This window comes from Engraulis encrasicolus, chromosome 18, assembly GCF_034702125.1.
Source record: "Engraulis encrasicolus isolate BLACKSEA-1 chromosome 18, IST_EnEncr_1.0, whole genome shotgun sequence".
Lineage (NCBI taxonomy): Eukaryota > Metazoa > Chordata > Actinopteri > Clupeiformes > Engraulidae > Engraulis > Engraulis encrasicolus.
The window spans coordinates 18998410-19012038 of record NC_085874.1 but is presented as its reverse complement, the minus strand read 5'-3'; the positions used below and the strand labels follow the sequence as shown (position 1 = coordinate 19012038).

Sequence of the window (13629 nt, the reverse complement as noted above, 5' to 3'; positions counted from 1 at the left end):
ACCTGTGTTTGTGTAGGTGCATGTAGGCAATAAACCTGCTGAACTGAACCAGACTGTAATGAAATGTGGAAATTTATTTAGGCCTACATGAAAAGTCCTTTCTGAGCTAAAAGATAGAACACTCAACTACCACTCAGTGTGATATTTTGATGACTTGAGTAGTAGAATAGATTGGAGTAAATGATCCCAAAGGAATTAAAGTAGGCTATATAGCAGTCTACACCAGTGTTTCCCAACCAGGGGTACGTGTACCACTAGGGGTACGCGAGCACACTGTAGGGGGTACTTGGAAAATTTTTAAAAATGTATGGATACACATTGGTATATAGAGCATGAGTGAGGCGGTACTCGTGGTATGACAAAAAGGCTTAGGGGGTACGCAAGACAAAAAAGGTTGGATAACACTGGTCTACACAATAGACATGGCAATGTATCACACTATATCAAATGAACCAGCGGTGTAGTCTACTTTTTTGAAGTGGGTATACTGTATATTCGAGCATTTTTTGAAGTGGGTATACTGTATATATTTATGCCATTCTAAATAATGGATCAATCAATTTTAATTGGGTATACTGAAGCCCCTAAAATTTAGAAGTGGGTATACTCCGTATAGCTGCGTTCTACATAGACTACACCACTGAAATGAACACACACACACAACTGTACATAGCCGGAATAGATGACACAAACATAACATAACACAACACAACATAAACAGATGGAAAGTTTAGCCTACATCTGAATGCATAGAGACATTAAGAAATGTTTTTAAAAATTGTGTACAAAAAGAAAATGTGGATAAATAAATAAATAAAATTGTGGATCAATAAATAAACCAAATCGCTTCTAAATGTCCCCACCTCCTTCTGAGCAGCAGGTAAGGAAGCTGCTATTGCGTAGACGTTACCTGCGCCCAAGACAAGCCGCACACCCCCAACCCCAACTTCTTGGCATGCATATTACGCACCAAATAAATGATTTACTGTAAGTAAATAACTACAATGATTCTCGCTTGAAACATTATCAATACCTCAATAGCATTACATGGAGACCAAAATGTGTTTTAATTTGGCTTTACTATAATAACAATTTGCTTTTTTTTTGGTCACAACCTCAACACAAACTAATTCTATGCACACCCTGGAATCTCTGACGCACCCCCCAGGTGGTGCCCACACCTCAGCATAGACAGTCTGAGGTGCAGCCGAGAGCATTGACACAGTGGCCGTAGACGGTCCATAGGCGCAGTGGCAGGCTGACCAGCAGCACGTGGAGAGTCAGGCAGAGGGAAGGGGTTGCACTGTAGCAGCTGGAGGTGCAACAAAGTAGTGTAGGCACAGGAACAGTATTGGTAGGCTCTGGTGTGATGCAGAGATGGTGGAGCCCTGGAGTGCAGTTGTCTGAGTCATGAGGAGGAGAAGCAGTGGTTGCTACGGAATTGATGGGGCCATGGTGCCGCCTTGGTCCTGATGCTGACTTTCCATCACCATCATGTAAATCATCAGACCCATTACCGGCACGTCGACCCTGAACTTCACACACACACACACACACACACACACACACACACACACACACGGCACATCAAAATCACACACACTTTAACGCCAGACACCAGGTTGAAAAGATATGTAAAGTTACAGTCCTTGCAGAAAGTTGTCACCTATCCATGTTGTTGGACCGACAGCTAATAACCTTAATTTCAATTAATTATTTGGTTTCAGAAATCACTCGTATAAAAACTAAAACCCACCTAAATGACATTTCATGTACAAAAAATGAAGTTGTTGCACCCAGATGACCTCACAATCACATGGACCATCAACACCACCGCTCTGGTTAAGAAGGTGCAGATAGGATTCTACTTCCTACAAAGGATGAGGAGGCGACTGTAAGTACCGTACACCATTATTTTTTCTGCACGATCCTATCTGCACATGCGCACCACGCAAGGCTGTACTATCCGCTCTGCGAATGCGCGACACGATACGTGAAGCATTGTCGCCCTTCGTTTCGCTGATCTGTAAGGACCTACTCTGACTAATTCCATCTTCATTGTGAATTGTAGCCTGTCAAGACGCTGACAAAACACTCTTCATTTGTGATTAATAGGCCTCGGCTATCTTTGACAGACGGCCACAGTCTCCCGTTAATCTTTAACTTTAATAAACACAAGAAAATGATTTCTTACACCATTATAATATTACGAGTATTTTCCCCATACTACATTTATAACATTACGTGGTGTGTCAATAAACCACAAAAAATGCCATATAGCCTCGGCTACTCGAATAAAACAAATGTTACAGACGGGTTTTAGCCAAACAACACTTACAGATCGGCTTCTAGCGAACTCAAGGGTGACCATGCTCCACGAATCGTGTTGCAGATGCGCAGAGCGGATCCTGCAGCCTTGCGTGGTGCGCATGTGCAGATAGGATAGTGTAGAATAATAATCGTGTACTTACAGCGACCTTCCCACATCTACACTCACCACCACCTTCTACAGGGGTTGAGAGAACATCCTGACGAGCAGCATCTCTGTGTGGCACGACAGCTGTCTAGCTGCAGACAAAAACAGCAGAGGCTGGTGAGGACAGCAGAAAAGATTTGTCAATTGTAAAAGTTCAATGTAAGGCAGGGATGAAACACACACCGATGACCTCCCTTTTAATCCCTTTCAATTTAGAGACGTTTCGGGCCAACACCGCCCCTTCTCAGACACTACAGCATATCACGAAAGTGAGTACACACACCCCTCACAGTTTTTGCAGATTTGTGAGTACTGTATATCTTTTCATAGGAAAGCATTACAGAAAGGTCACTTTGACACAATGATTAGTGACCTTATTTAACCGCTTACATTTCTTGTTCACTCACAAAAACAAAATACAGCCATTAATGTTTGAACATGTACTCACAAAATTGAGTACACCCCAGATTAAAATCCGGTAGAGAAGGGGCTGTGTTGGCTCGAATCGTCTCAAAATGAAAAGGGAGGTCATCATCAAAGGTTGCGTTTCAACCTTTCTTTGCATTGAACATTTTGAATGTGCACCTAGCTTAAATAGATTGGTGTGAGATTTGAATGCAATCCTATGGAGAATATCATGATCTGCTTCAGTAGTCACAGTGCATGTTGACATGCATGTTTCTTTTAGGTGTATTTCAGATTGCCAATGTTGACAGCATTCATGCATTCATGCATCCCCAAACCATGTCGGTCCCGCTACCATGCTTGGCTATTGAGAGGATACACTTTTTTTTGTAAAACTCTCTTGTTTACCACCACACATGCTTGACACCATCTAAAGTAAATTTGTTTACTTTATCCCATACCAATCTTGAAGTCAAATTCACTACCATTTAATACCTTTTTTCATTACCTTTAAAAAAAAAAATACAACCATCACGACACTCCGATGCGAGTATTCACGAGACATCTTTTGTTATTTCTACCGCCTTAACAATACACTACACTTTCGTTTTTTTGCAAAAAGACGCCGGAAAGGGAGCAGTGCGGTGGGACAGTAGGCTACCATGCTCAGGGTACCTCAGTCATGGAGGAGGATGGGGGAGAGCTCTAGTTAATTACTCCCCCCACCAACCTGGCAAGTTGGCAACCTGATGCCCTACCTGTGTACCCATGACTGCCCTCAGATACAGAATCGATCATTTTTTTCTGTCAAAATGGTACAACAACAAAAAATAATACATTGTTTTTCAAAAATATAATACCTTTTGAGCAAATGTACAACTTTTAAGGCCATTAAATTTTGACTTATTAATTTATCACCTTTTAATACTTTTTACAACCCTGCATACAGCCTGTATCCATATCCTTGGTCTGTTCATCTCTCTTAAGATAAACACATTTGCTTTAGATGGTGTCAAGCATGTGTGGTAGTAAACAAGTGAGTTATACAAAAAAAAAGTGTATCCTCTCAATAGCCAAGCATGGTAGCAAAAATAAATGTTTCGCCCCTTCTCACACACTACACTATATCACGAAAGTGAATACACACACCCCTCACCGCTGATGTCACTTTGACACAATGATTTTTGACCTGTTAACAACATATTTAACAGCTTAAATGTCTTGTTCACTCAGAAAAAAACAAAAAACAGCCATTAATGTTTGAACATGTACTGAACATGTTTGAACATGTTTGAACATGTAAGCTTACTCACATGGTAGAAAAAAATAATAATTTATTTTGTACATAAAACCTTATTTTGGGAGGGCTGTAGCTTTTTATTATATGTTATTTGTTATTTATATAACAAAATGGATAGGCAACACAACTTTTAGCAAGGACTGTAGGGTATGACATTTGTTGGTCCAGTTTGTAATGTGTTGAATAGCTAATATCTACAAACAATGCAGAACAAAACACATTTTAGATTCTCACCATTTGCCAAAGTTGCTGTGTTCACCACAAGATGGTGGGAGCCACCCCATCAATGTTAGTGGTGAAATCAGCCCTCTTTCTGAAACCTGCCTCTCTATGCCTACCAGAAACAAAAAGCCATGTTAATGTTAGTAGAGACACATGCCAGACACAAAAGATAGTTCAGTTCAAACTGAAAAACACAGCACAGGAAACACAACACAGCAAGGTCACCGAACCCAGTATGTAATTTTGTTAGAAGTAAAAACAAAAAAACAAATTCGTGATCACTGTGGTAGAGCAAGCAATCCGAGTGCTATTTGAAAGGGATTTCATTTCACAATCCCAATATTATTCCAAAGGAGTAGCAAGCCTGGTCCTCCATGATTAATAAATCTCATAATCACGAAATATGAAATACCGGTACTGGTACCCCTTGAGCCGTTTGCTACACCGAGTGTCATTTTGAAACGGATGTCATAACTTTAAAGCTTAAAACGATTATTAAAACACCTAGGAAGCCTGGTTAGCTCTCGCTATCCTTCCGATCAAACAGACAAAACGTCAACACCCTTATGTTAACGTTTTGCCAACAGTTTATCTGCCGTAATTCGGTACTGTACAATATATTACAAATTAAATAAAACACAAGATCTGAAACAGAAGTAGATGATGTTGAAAAACTTACCAAGGATAACTTCTTAGCTTGACGCTATCTTATCCGAAACAGCTAGCTATTAGTTGGTGGTCCGAGGTTGAAGTGTTCGCTCTCCGACTGATAGTAGTCCTTGGGCAGCTAATGTTACCTAAGCAGTTATATTTATACATTTAATCGAAGATTAATCGCCGATTGAGTGAATAATTGCTGCAAACGCCATCCAGTTGTTTTGAAATGTCCCGCTTGTGTGTTACGGCGCCAACTCACCAAGCCAGTAAATGTACGTGCTCAAGGACACTACGTCATCACGCCGCCAGCTGATCGTATGTGGCTGTGGCCGTTGAGGTTGGCTGTCCCGCGTCCCGCAGCGAGTCCTTACTCCTTCTCCCTGCCTCAGCGGCCCAATTCGAAACAGGGAAGGCAGCTGTCCTTCCAGTGAGCTAACTGGACATCGAGTCATGAAGTGTGGATCGAAACGAAAAATTGCTTTATTTCCTCTCTCGGCAGTTGACTGCATTTGTGGGCGTAACGAGGATATTTCAAGGATACATCAGATGCTGACTTCGCTTCCTTGGTACCCAACATGCTGTGCGCCACCTCCCTCTCAACCGGAAACCTGAAAAACAAACATGGCTACTACCCAAGCTACTACCTTATCATACTCTTTATTCTGACACTTATGTATGTAGATATTGAAAATCGAATGCATAAATCAACATTGTAGTATCTAAATATGCTGTCGCTAGATCTATTTATAGCCTATTTTACGATTCCGCCGTCTGACGATCATTCACCGTTCAAATAGCATGCGTAAGCTAAGCGCTAACGTGATGAACGTAACTCCCGCCATAGAATAGCAAGAATCGCCGTAACATCAAATGCGCAAGGCGGCGCACTCGTTAGTGCCGTTCGTAACGGCTGCCTCATCAGCTAACTTCGCCTCTCTGATCAGTGACCTGTTTATGTAGGAGGAGAGTCATCGAGTCACTGCCTCCCGTTTCGAATTCAGCCAGCGTCGCTGGCGTGCTTCCACCCCACAGGCAACATGCACTGCCTTTTAGGAACAGTAGCTGTGTGAACTGATGCGGCTGGAAAGACTGAAGCCTTCTTAGATTTAGATTTTATTACCTCCAAACAAGCATCTTTAATTTAAAATACTCCATATTCCAAACGTTAAACATCAATAAAGTAAAGTATTCCTACACATCTTCATACACTTCATACTGTCAACAAATACATCTTGCAATAGTTAGGGTGCGATATCGTTCGTATCTTGTATGTATAAAAATTAATGTTTTAGCTCCGGGATTAGTATTCTAACCTACTCTACATCTCTACTGTAGCTGGGGAGAAGGATCAAGGCAGGCAGCTCTATGAAGTTAGAGTTCTCCTCCAAGTTTTCAATTTTTCATACTTCCTCTGCCTTAAAATGCATGTGTATATGTTTTGTTTGTTTTTTTTTTTTACCTTGAAATGGTATGTACCATGTGTTACATGCTACACAGTGGTGGATCACAACCTCCATATCTCTAATCCAACACCTTTGCCACTAAGCCAAGCAGCTGGCTCAGTGGTGGATCACAATCTCATTTCTGAAAGGCTTGAGTGTTGTTGGTTTCTTGTCGTGCTAGTGTGTGTGGGGAGTGATGCATGCAGGACTGCAGTAAACCAAAGCACCGCCGTAACAGCAGCAGCAGTGTGGGGGTCGAAGGTCTTTTCAGATGGGAGGGAGGGCTTCATTCATAGGCATACTCCCTCACCAGTAGGGGCAATAAGCTCATATGCAACACCCTGAGTCTCGGTGCAGCCAGGGCAGGGCTGGATTAAGATGGCCTTTGGCCCCAAGGCTACAGGTTGCTGTGGGCCCTCCTGGAAGGCACATTTTGTGACAAATTTGCATATGCAGTGTCAGAGGCTGCAGCAGTATCTAGAATAGCATGCACTGCATCATGGTGCTTCACGCCGCATGGTCACCATAGTTCTTGAAGCACTGACCCGACACCGGCTCAGCGCTGCCCCCAGGGGCCAGGGAGGGCTCAGGTCACGCGTGGTGTGACAGGCGGCACATTGCTGGCCAGCACGGCACGCGGCGTGGAGGCCAAGCCCTTTCGGCCTCACCTGACACCTGACACGCTCATGCTCCCTGATCCCATCACATGCGCAGCAGGCAGACGCTTCCCCCGCTACCATAACCACGGAACACGCCACTCACCCTCTTGCACACGTGTGCTAATATGGAGACATGGACATCATAAACACACTCAGACACATACGCACGCACGCAGACACACACTCAGACACACACACACGCACACATACACACACAAACACACATACATGCACACACACGCATACACGCATACACGCACACACACACACACACACACACACACACACACACAGAGGACGCGGGCTCGGGCGGGCGCGGGTGCGGGCACGTGTATAGACTCATGAACTAGAACTCTACTGAACTGGTTGGCAACTTAACTGGACATGCACTTGGAATGACATCATCCACTTTGACATGATACACTTGTGAGTCAACAGTTTAGTTGGAAGCGATGTACAACTAAACTTTTCTGACTAACGTAGCCTCGATGAATGAAAAGCTTCACAGACACTTCCTTTTTCCGTTTTCGAAACAAAGTGATCATCACATAAATCAGTGTTTCCCAACCAGGGGTACGTGTACCACTAGGGGTACGTGAGCACACTGTAGGGGGTACTTGGAAAAATGTTATTATTATAACAAATGTATGGAACAGTCACATCAGGACAGAGAAAGCGATATAGAACATGAATTAGGGGGTACTCGTGGCACAACTAAGAGGCTTAGGGGGTACGCGATACAGAAAAGGTTGGGAAACACTGATATAAATAAGCAGATCCTCCTACACCACCTGACACGTTCTGGGACTATCAACAGCTTGGCATTATGTTACTCTACTCAGACACCTTTATCTGAAGCGACTTACCATTATTTAGGTAACCAGGTTTCTGACGCAATGGTAGCAGTTGGTAACCTGATGCACTACGTACATCATCTGGCTGCGTTCAGCAACGTCACGCGGGGGCGTTCCCTTTCCTCACACATACAAAAGTACAGTATACCAGAGGGCAAGAGTCAGGTAAAGCAGTTGGTGCCAGGCTTGAAGGGCCCTTCCTGAATTTCCCCCTGGGGATCAATAAAGTTTCTCTACTCTGCTCTACTCTGCTCTATACTACTACTCTACTTTAGATATGGAAATGGGATTGAAATATAGAGTAGAGGAGAGGAAACAGTGGCAGTTTTAGGAAATCTAATTCCCTGGGCAAAGAGCAATTTGGCCATTAGGCCATGGGTTCATGATGGTGCAATAATAATGCCATTATGCCTTTATTTTAATGCACACAGCTTTTCCACAAAAAAACTCAAACAAACAAACAAACAAACAAACAAACAAAAAAAATGCCACCGCTACATAACACATACTCTCATGACAGTCAATCAGCAGCACGTTATAAAGGAGTAAACTGATATTTTAAAGAAGGTGGCGCACAGCATTACATTAATATTGTAAGACATGCTGGTATTTACATGGAAGTCTGTAAAAAATGACTCAGATATAGTTATTGGTAAAATTAAGCAGTTGTGACGTAATAATAAGTTTAAAGTAAAAGTATTTTACAAGTAGTTTACAAGTACATTTGATGATGTTTTGTTTGGTTCCGAAGACTTCCATTGCTATGCTTAATATGGATATACAACAAAGACAAAAAATCCTATGTATTCTCATATTTTACCAGGGCTTAACTACATATTAGAAATTTCCTGAAAGGAGGTGGACTGTTCCTTTAAGTGAGAGGGGCTGCAGCTTGTCGCATGGCAAATCAGCCCGTGAGAGAAACGCATCCATCCAGCCGTCATCTTGACTGATGAAATACTCACCGCCACCTCAAGTATACTCACGTTCATGTACACAAAAGTCTTCCGAATTTTACTTGCCAGCATTAATCACTAGAGCAAATTGCCGCATAATAGAATTGCCTGCTATTATTCGGTCTGAAACGAGCAATTAATTCAAAGAACTTATGATTGATGGCACCAGATAGATTACTCTGACAACAAAAGTAAAATACAGGACATGACCTTCAGTGTTAATCATCTCCTGTTGTTCTGCTAGCTTGAATAGGGCACATTGGGCACGAGATAGCGGTCCGCGGAGCTGAAGGAATGGCAGAGTGACTTTCAGAATGATGTGTCGAATCGAAGAGAGAAGGGGCGCCACTACCAGGGTGGGGGTGGTTGGGTTGTGTGCCCCCCCACCTGACTACCCCAGTAGGCCATTTAAGGACAGATGCACAAGGCATGAGCCACAGACAGGGAAGGGGTCCCACAATTTTTGCTTCTGCAAGGGGTCCAGTTTAGAATGTTGTGCGAGTGTTTGTTACACACAGTCCTATTTATGTAGATATATGGGTGGGGGTGGGGGGATGGGGGGTTGCTCCATTGGAACTGATTGTACATAGGACCCACAATTTGCTGCTACACCCCTGCATGCATTGCATCTAAACCCAGATTGCGGTCAGCATGGCCACAGCTACAACCACAGTTATATAGGGCTTGAAAGTGACGTCACATCCTCCGAGTTCATGGGACCTCACGAATTTTAGCATGTAATCCAATGGCTGTATTAAAATTATATTTCCATCCCCTTTGAATTGTGCCAGAGGTTTCTGATATTTTTTGTATAATTTTTCGTACCAAACACCAAACGATTTAGAAGGGTGTGTTTTTTCACATTTTTCATGCAGACGGCCTCGGAACAAAATATTGATACTTCTGCATGAATAATCTAAATTTAGCTCCTTAAACAGCATATTTGTAGCCCAGCGTATATAATGACTGGAATCAGAAGATATTTACTCGCTACCATGCTGTTAGATGGTCACCTAAGGTCCTGTGAATGCGAAACTAAGGGGGTGGGACTCTCAAGCCCTATTTATACCGAAACAGTCAAGATGTGTCAGGTAGACTTTCGGAGAAATGCTTCCAACTTTCCCCTTCTCATCCTTAACGGGCAACCCGAAGAGGCTTAGTGTCCCTAAGGCGAGTGTGTATCTGCAAGACAAAGGAGTCATCCAACAGAGCAGAAGAAGCGCTATCATCCGCAGTAAACCCAGCGGGAGACACAACATGTCTTATCTAGCTGCAGTTGCTCAGACAGTAAGCGGATACCCAACCAGGGGCGTAGCAGCAAATTTTGGGCCCTATGTGCAATCAGCTCTAATGAACCCCCCCAGCCATATATCTACATACGTAATTCAGACACTGTGTGGGGCCCCTGTATACATGGCGCCCTGGTGACTCAGTCACACTTTACCCCGCTGTACGACGCTCCTGTACCCAACATCACCCAAACACAGACATGGAACAAAGAACCCAAGTACCGTAAATAGGCTCCAAGCCATCATGGCAGTGCAGGATACAAGAAGATGACATGTTGGAGTTGGTGTTGAGCAAGTGTTTTCGGGAGCCCCTGTAGGGAAGGCGAGTGGATAAGACCAGGCTGAGGATATAACAAGAGTGGACACTGTAACACTCCATTGGAGGATGAGATTTCCCGAAAGCCAGTTAATACTTTGAAGTGTGAAGAGAAGGGAAGGAGAGGAGAGGAGGGGGTGTGTGGGGGGTGGCGGGTCCTGGTGGCATTAAGCACGGTGTAAAGGAGGTAAATGGTATAGGACAGGAGACCAGTGCAGTGCAGGGGGGTAATGGATGTAGAACTTGACTTCGGGGGAAGTGACAGATGCTCCGCTGGCGAAAGCCACTAACAGGATGACGTTGGAGCTCCCTCCCCATGGGGTAAAGCAGGGATTACGTCTGAGCAGAAGATAAACAGATTATTCCTTTTTTGAGCTTCTTCACACTCCTTCTCAGGTCGCTCACTTCTTACTTGTCTAACACCTCTAACACTTCTACTTCCTTCACTGGGCCAACCACTCAAACCTCTGTCTTGCAAACCCACACACACACACACACACACATAAACACACACACATACTCACCGACACTCCGCAACAAGGGTAAGCCAGTACACAGGCAAAACAAAAGCCCATCAATCAATGGTATCCATCTTTGCCATACTGACCAGAGCAGGAGGGATTCTGAAGGATGCCACCTTGGGGACGCCGTGCCTCCTTGTTCCGGGCGAGTGAGTAGCAGCAGCAGCAGCAGCAGCAGCAGCTTGAGCTGTTATGACCTCCAGTGCAGTGTCAGCGGCTCGACAGGAGCTTTCCGATCTCCCATGGGCACTACTGATTCCTACAAAGCCACCTGGACATCCACCTAAGATAGAGGGACTACTGGTCACTTGGTCACCACCTGGACATTGACTTGACTTGTTGGCTGTTTCTGGATCGTTGGGACGTTTTTTTGTTTTGTTTTGTTTGTTTTTTTTAGGGGGGACAATGTACATGCAAGAGTGAGCATGTCTGTGTGCGTGGTTTTATTTGCGTAATTGTGTTTGATTTGCCATAAACTGCGAAGGAAAGGAAAGGAAAAGTGCACCATGCTTTCGAAATGTGGAATCACACTCCTCTTTGCCGTCCTGGTGTCTGGAGCTGCTGCAGGTAAATCTTCTTAAATCCGTTCCGGCACATCGGGAAATCTATCACAGAGAGAACATTTGAACCTACTTTGGGTTTATTCACATTGGCAGTTTCCAATGGTTCCAATTGAGGTAGAGATTGGGTGTAAGTTGTTTGAGTTGGGCTTGAACTTCTGTAGTAAGTTTGCGCTCTTCTTACCGTCAGCAGATTCATAATGTTTGCTGCTGCAGTCTGGTTTTGCATCTACTTGAGTCAAAACAATATTTTTAAGCAGCAACGCCAGCAACACCCCCCCCCCACCCCCTTCCTCCCCTCCCCACCATGACAATCCATAACCCTCTGTTCATAAATATGAATTTTGCTAGCAATCACTCACTCCTAGTGTGCAATGCATTTCTATGCAAATGTGCAGCACATTGCGCAGGCCTTTGTGTGTGATATCAAGCGTGTTATGAGAAATCTCATAGAGGTTTAGGATCTCAAATTATGTCGGACAAGAAAAGCTTTGCTTGGAATACAAAACAAATGACAGCAAATGCCACACACCAGCGTGTGTGATGTGGAATATTCTTTGGCTGTTTAAGAGTAATATGCAGTCTGAACAGGCACCACGAACAAATGCCTGACTTAAGCGATGGAGGGTCGAGCTCTGTGGGACGACTAAAGCGTTCACCGCTGTTTGTAGCCCCTTAATGCACGCCGTACCTCCAGTGGCACGCTGTAATAGACATTGAAATGTAACTACCACAGTACTACAATACTATGCCACAACACAGGCCCTTTAGTAGTGCATCACAACTTGGTCATTACCATACTGGTAACAATGAATTTATAAAGCCGCGCCTTAAGGGGTTAATGGTGAACCTTCTGCTGCCCCACTTGATACCCAGGTGGAGGTCCTATTGAGCATGCCGTCTAAGTATCCAGGACATATTGAGCACACCAACAAATTACAGAGGGCAGGCGCTGTGGCGTGACCAGACACTTTGGCTACCTACACTAATTGGTGTGCAAAAAAGTGGGCCTGTAAAATTGCCCTGGCCAGACACGAAACAGTGCTCCAAGTGCTCCGTGTCCCGGCTGGCACGTTGCATAACGGAGCTGGCACAGGTGTCTCCAGTCCTGGCGATGTGAGTAGGCACAGGTCCCTGGCTGCAACAGCCAGGGTACCAGCACCATTCTTTGGCAGCTGTGCCTGGACATGGGCACATTGGCAGGTTAAAGGGACACTGTGTGAGATTTGTAGTTGTTTATTTCCAGAATTCATGCTGCCCGTTCACCAATGTTACCTTTTTCATGAATACTTGCCACCACCATCAAATTCTAAGTATTCATTATGACTGGAAAAATTGCACTTTTCATACATGAAAAGGGGGATCTTCTCCATGGTCCGCCATTTTGAATTTCCAAAAATAGCCATTTTAGCTGCAAAAAGGACTCTACTTGGACCATACTGGAAAATATTTGTTTATTACTTAGTAAACTTTCATGTAAAGATCAAATTTGGCAATGGGCAGCCCAGTTTCAATGAGCAGCATAGTTGCAGTACCTTTTTTGACCATTTCCTGCACAGTGTACCTTTAAGTCACCAAACAGTAGTGGTCCAATAGACTGATCATCATTGACTGACAAATCTTTTCGAGACTTGGTCTGATCAAGAGTAGAACAATTAACATTTCCCAAATGGCATGGTTGACCCGCCTCCCTTAGTTTGCTAATGGTCGTTTGCTTCCCGACAAAGTGGGTGGAGAAACAATATTTGTATTGCTCTTGGCCTGACTAGAAGCAACACTGAAGGTGTTGCGTCACTAGGAGGGCACAGCCTGGCTAGTGGTCCTGTGCACTTATCTGTCGTGGGCAGTGGTATCACCATCACACAGCACCACATACAAACGTACAGTAGATGGGAAAGAAACAAGTACAGAGTGCTCTCAAATGAAAATGTGTTCTTCAGGCCCTTCAAGATCATTGCACTCAACGTTTACA

General features: G+C 43.9%; 1 long non-coding RNA gene across 3 annotated transcripts; it reads right to left on the bottom strand.

The window, feature by feature from the left end:
- Window positions 1-1060: 1060 nt before the first annotated feature.
- LOC134468481 (uncharacterized) lies at window positions 1061-5338 on the bottom strand. Of its 3 annotated transcripts, none has more exons than XR_010038811.1 (4): window positions 5083-5288; window positions 4416-4515; window positions 2472-2568; window positions 1061-1535 (listed from the first exon to the last, which is right to left on the bottom strand). It is a non-coding gene; the product is annotated as an uncharacterized LOC134468481 (long non-coding RNA). The 3 variants fall into 3 exon arrangements; XR_010038810.1 differs by having other exon boundaries at window positions 2498-2568; XR_010038812.1 differs by lacking the exon at window positions 2472-2568 and having other exon boundaries at window positions 5083-5338.
- Between the last annotated feature and the right edge of the window lie 8291 nt (window positions 5339-13629).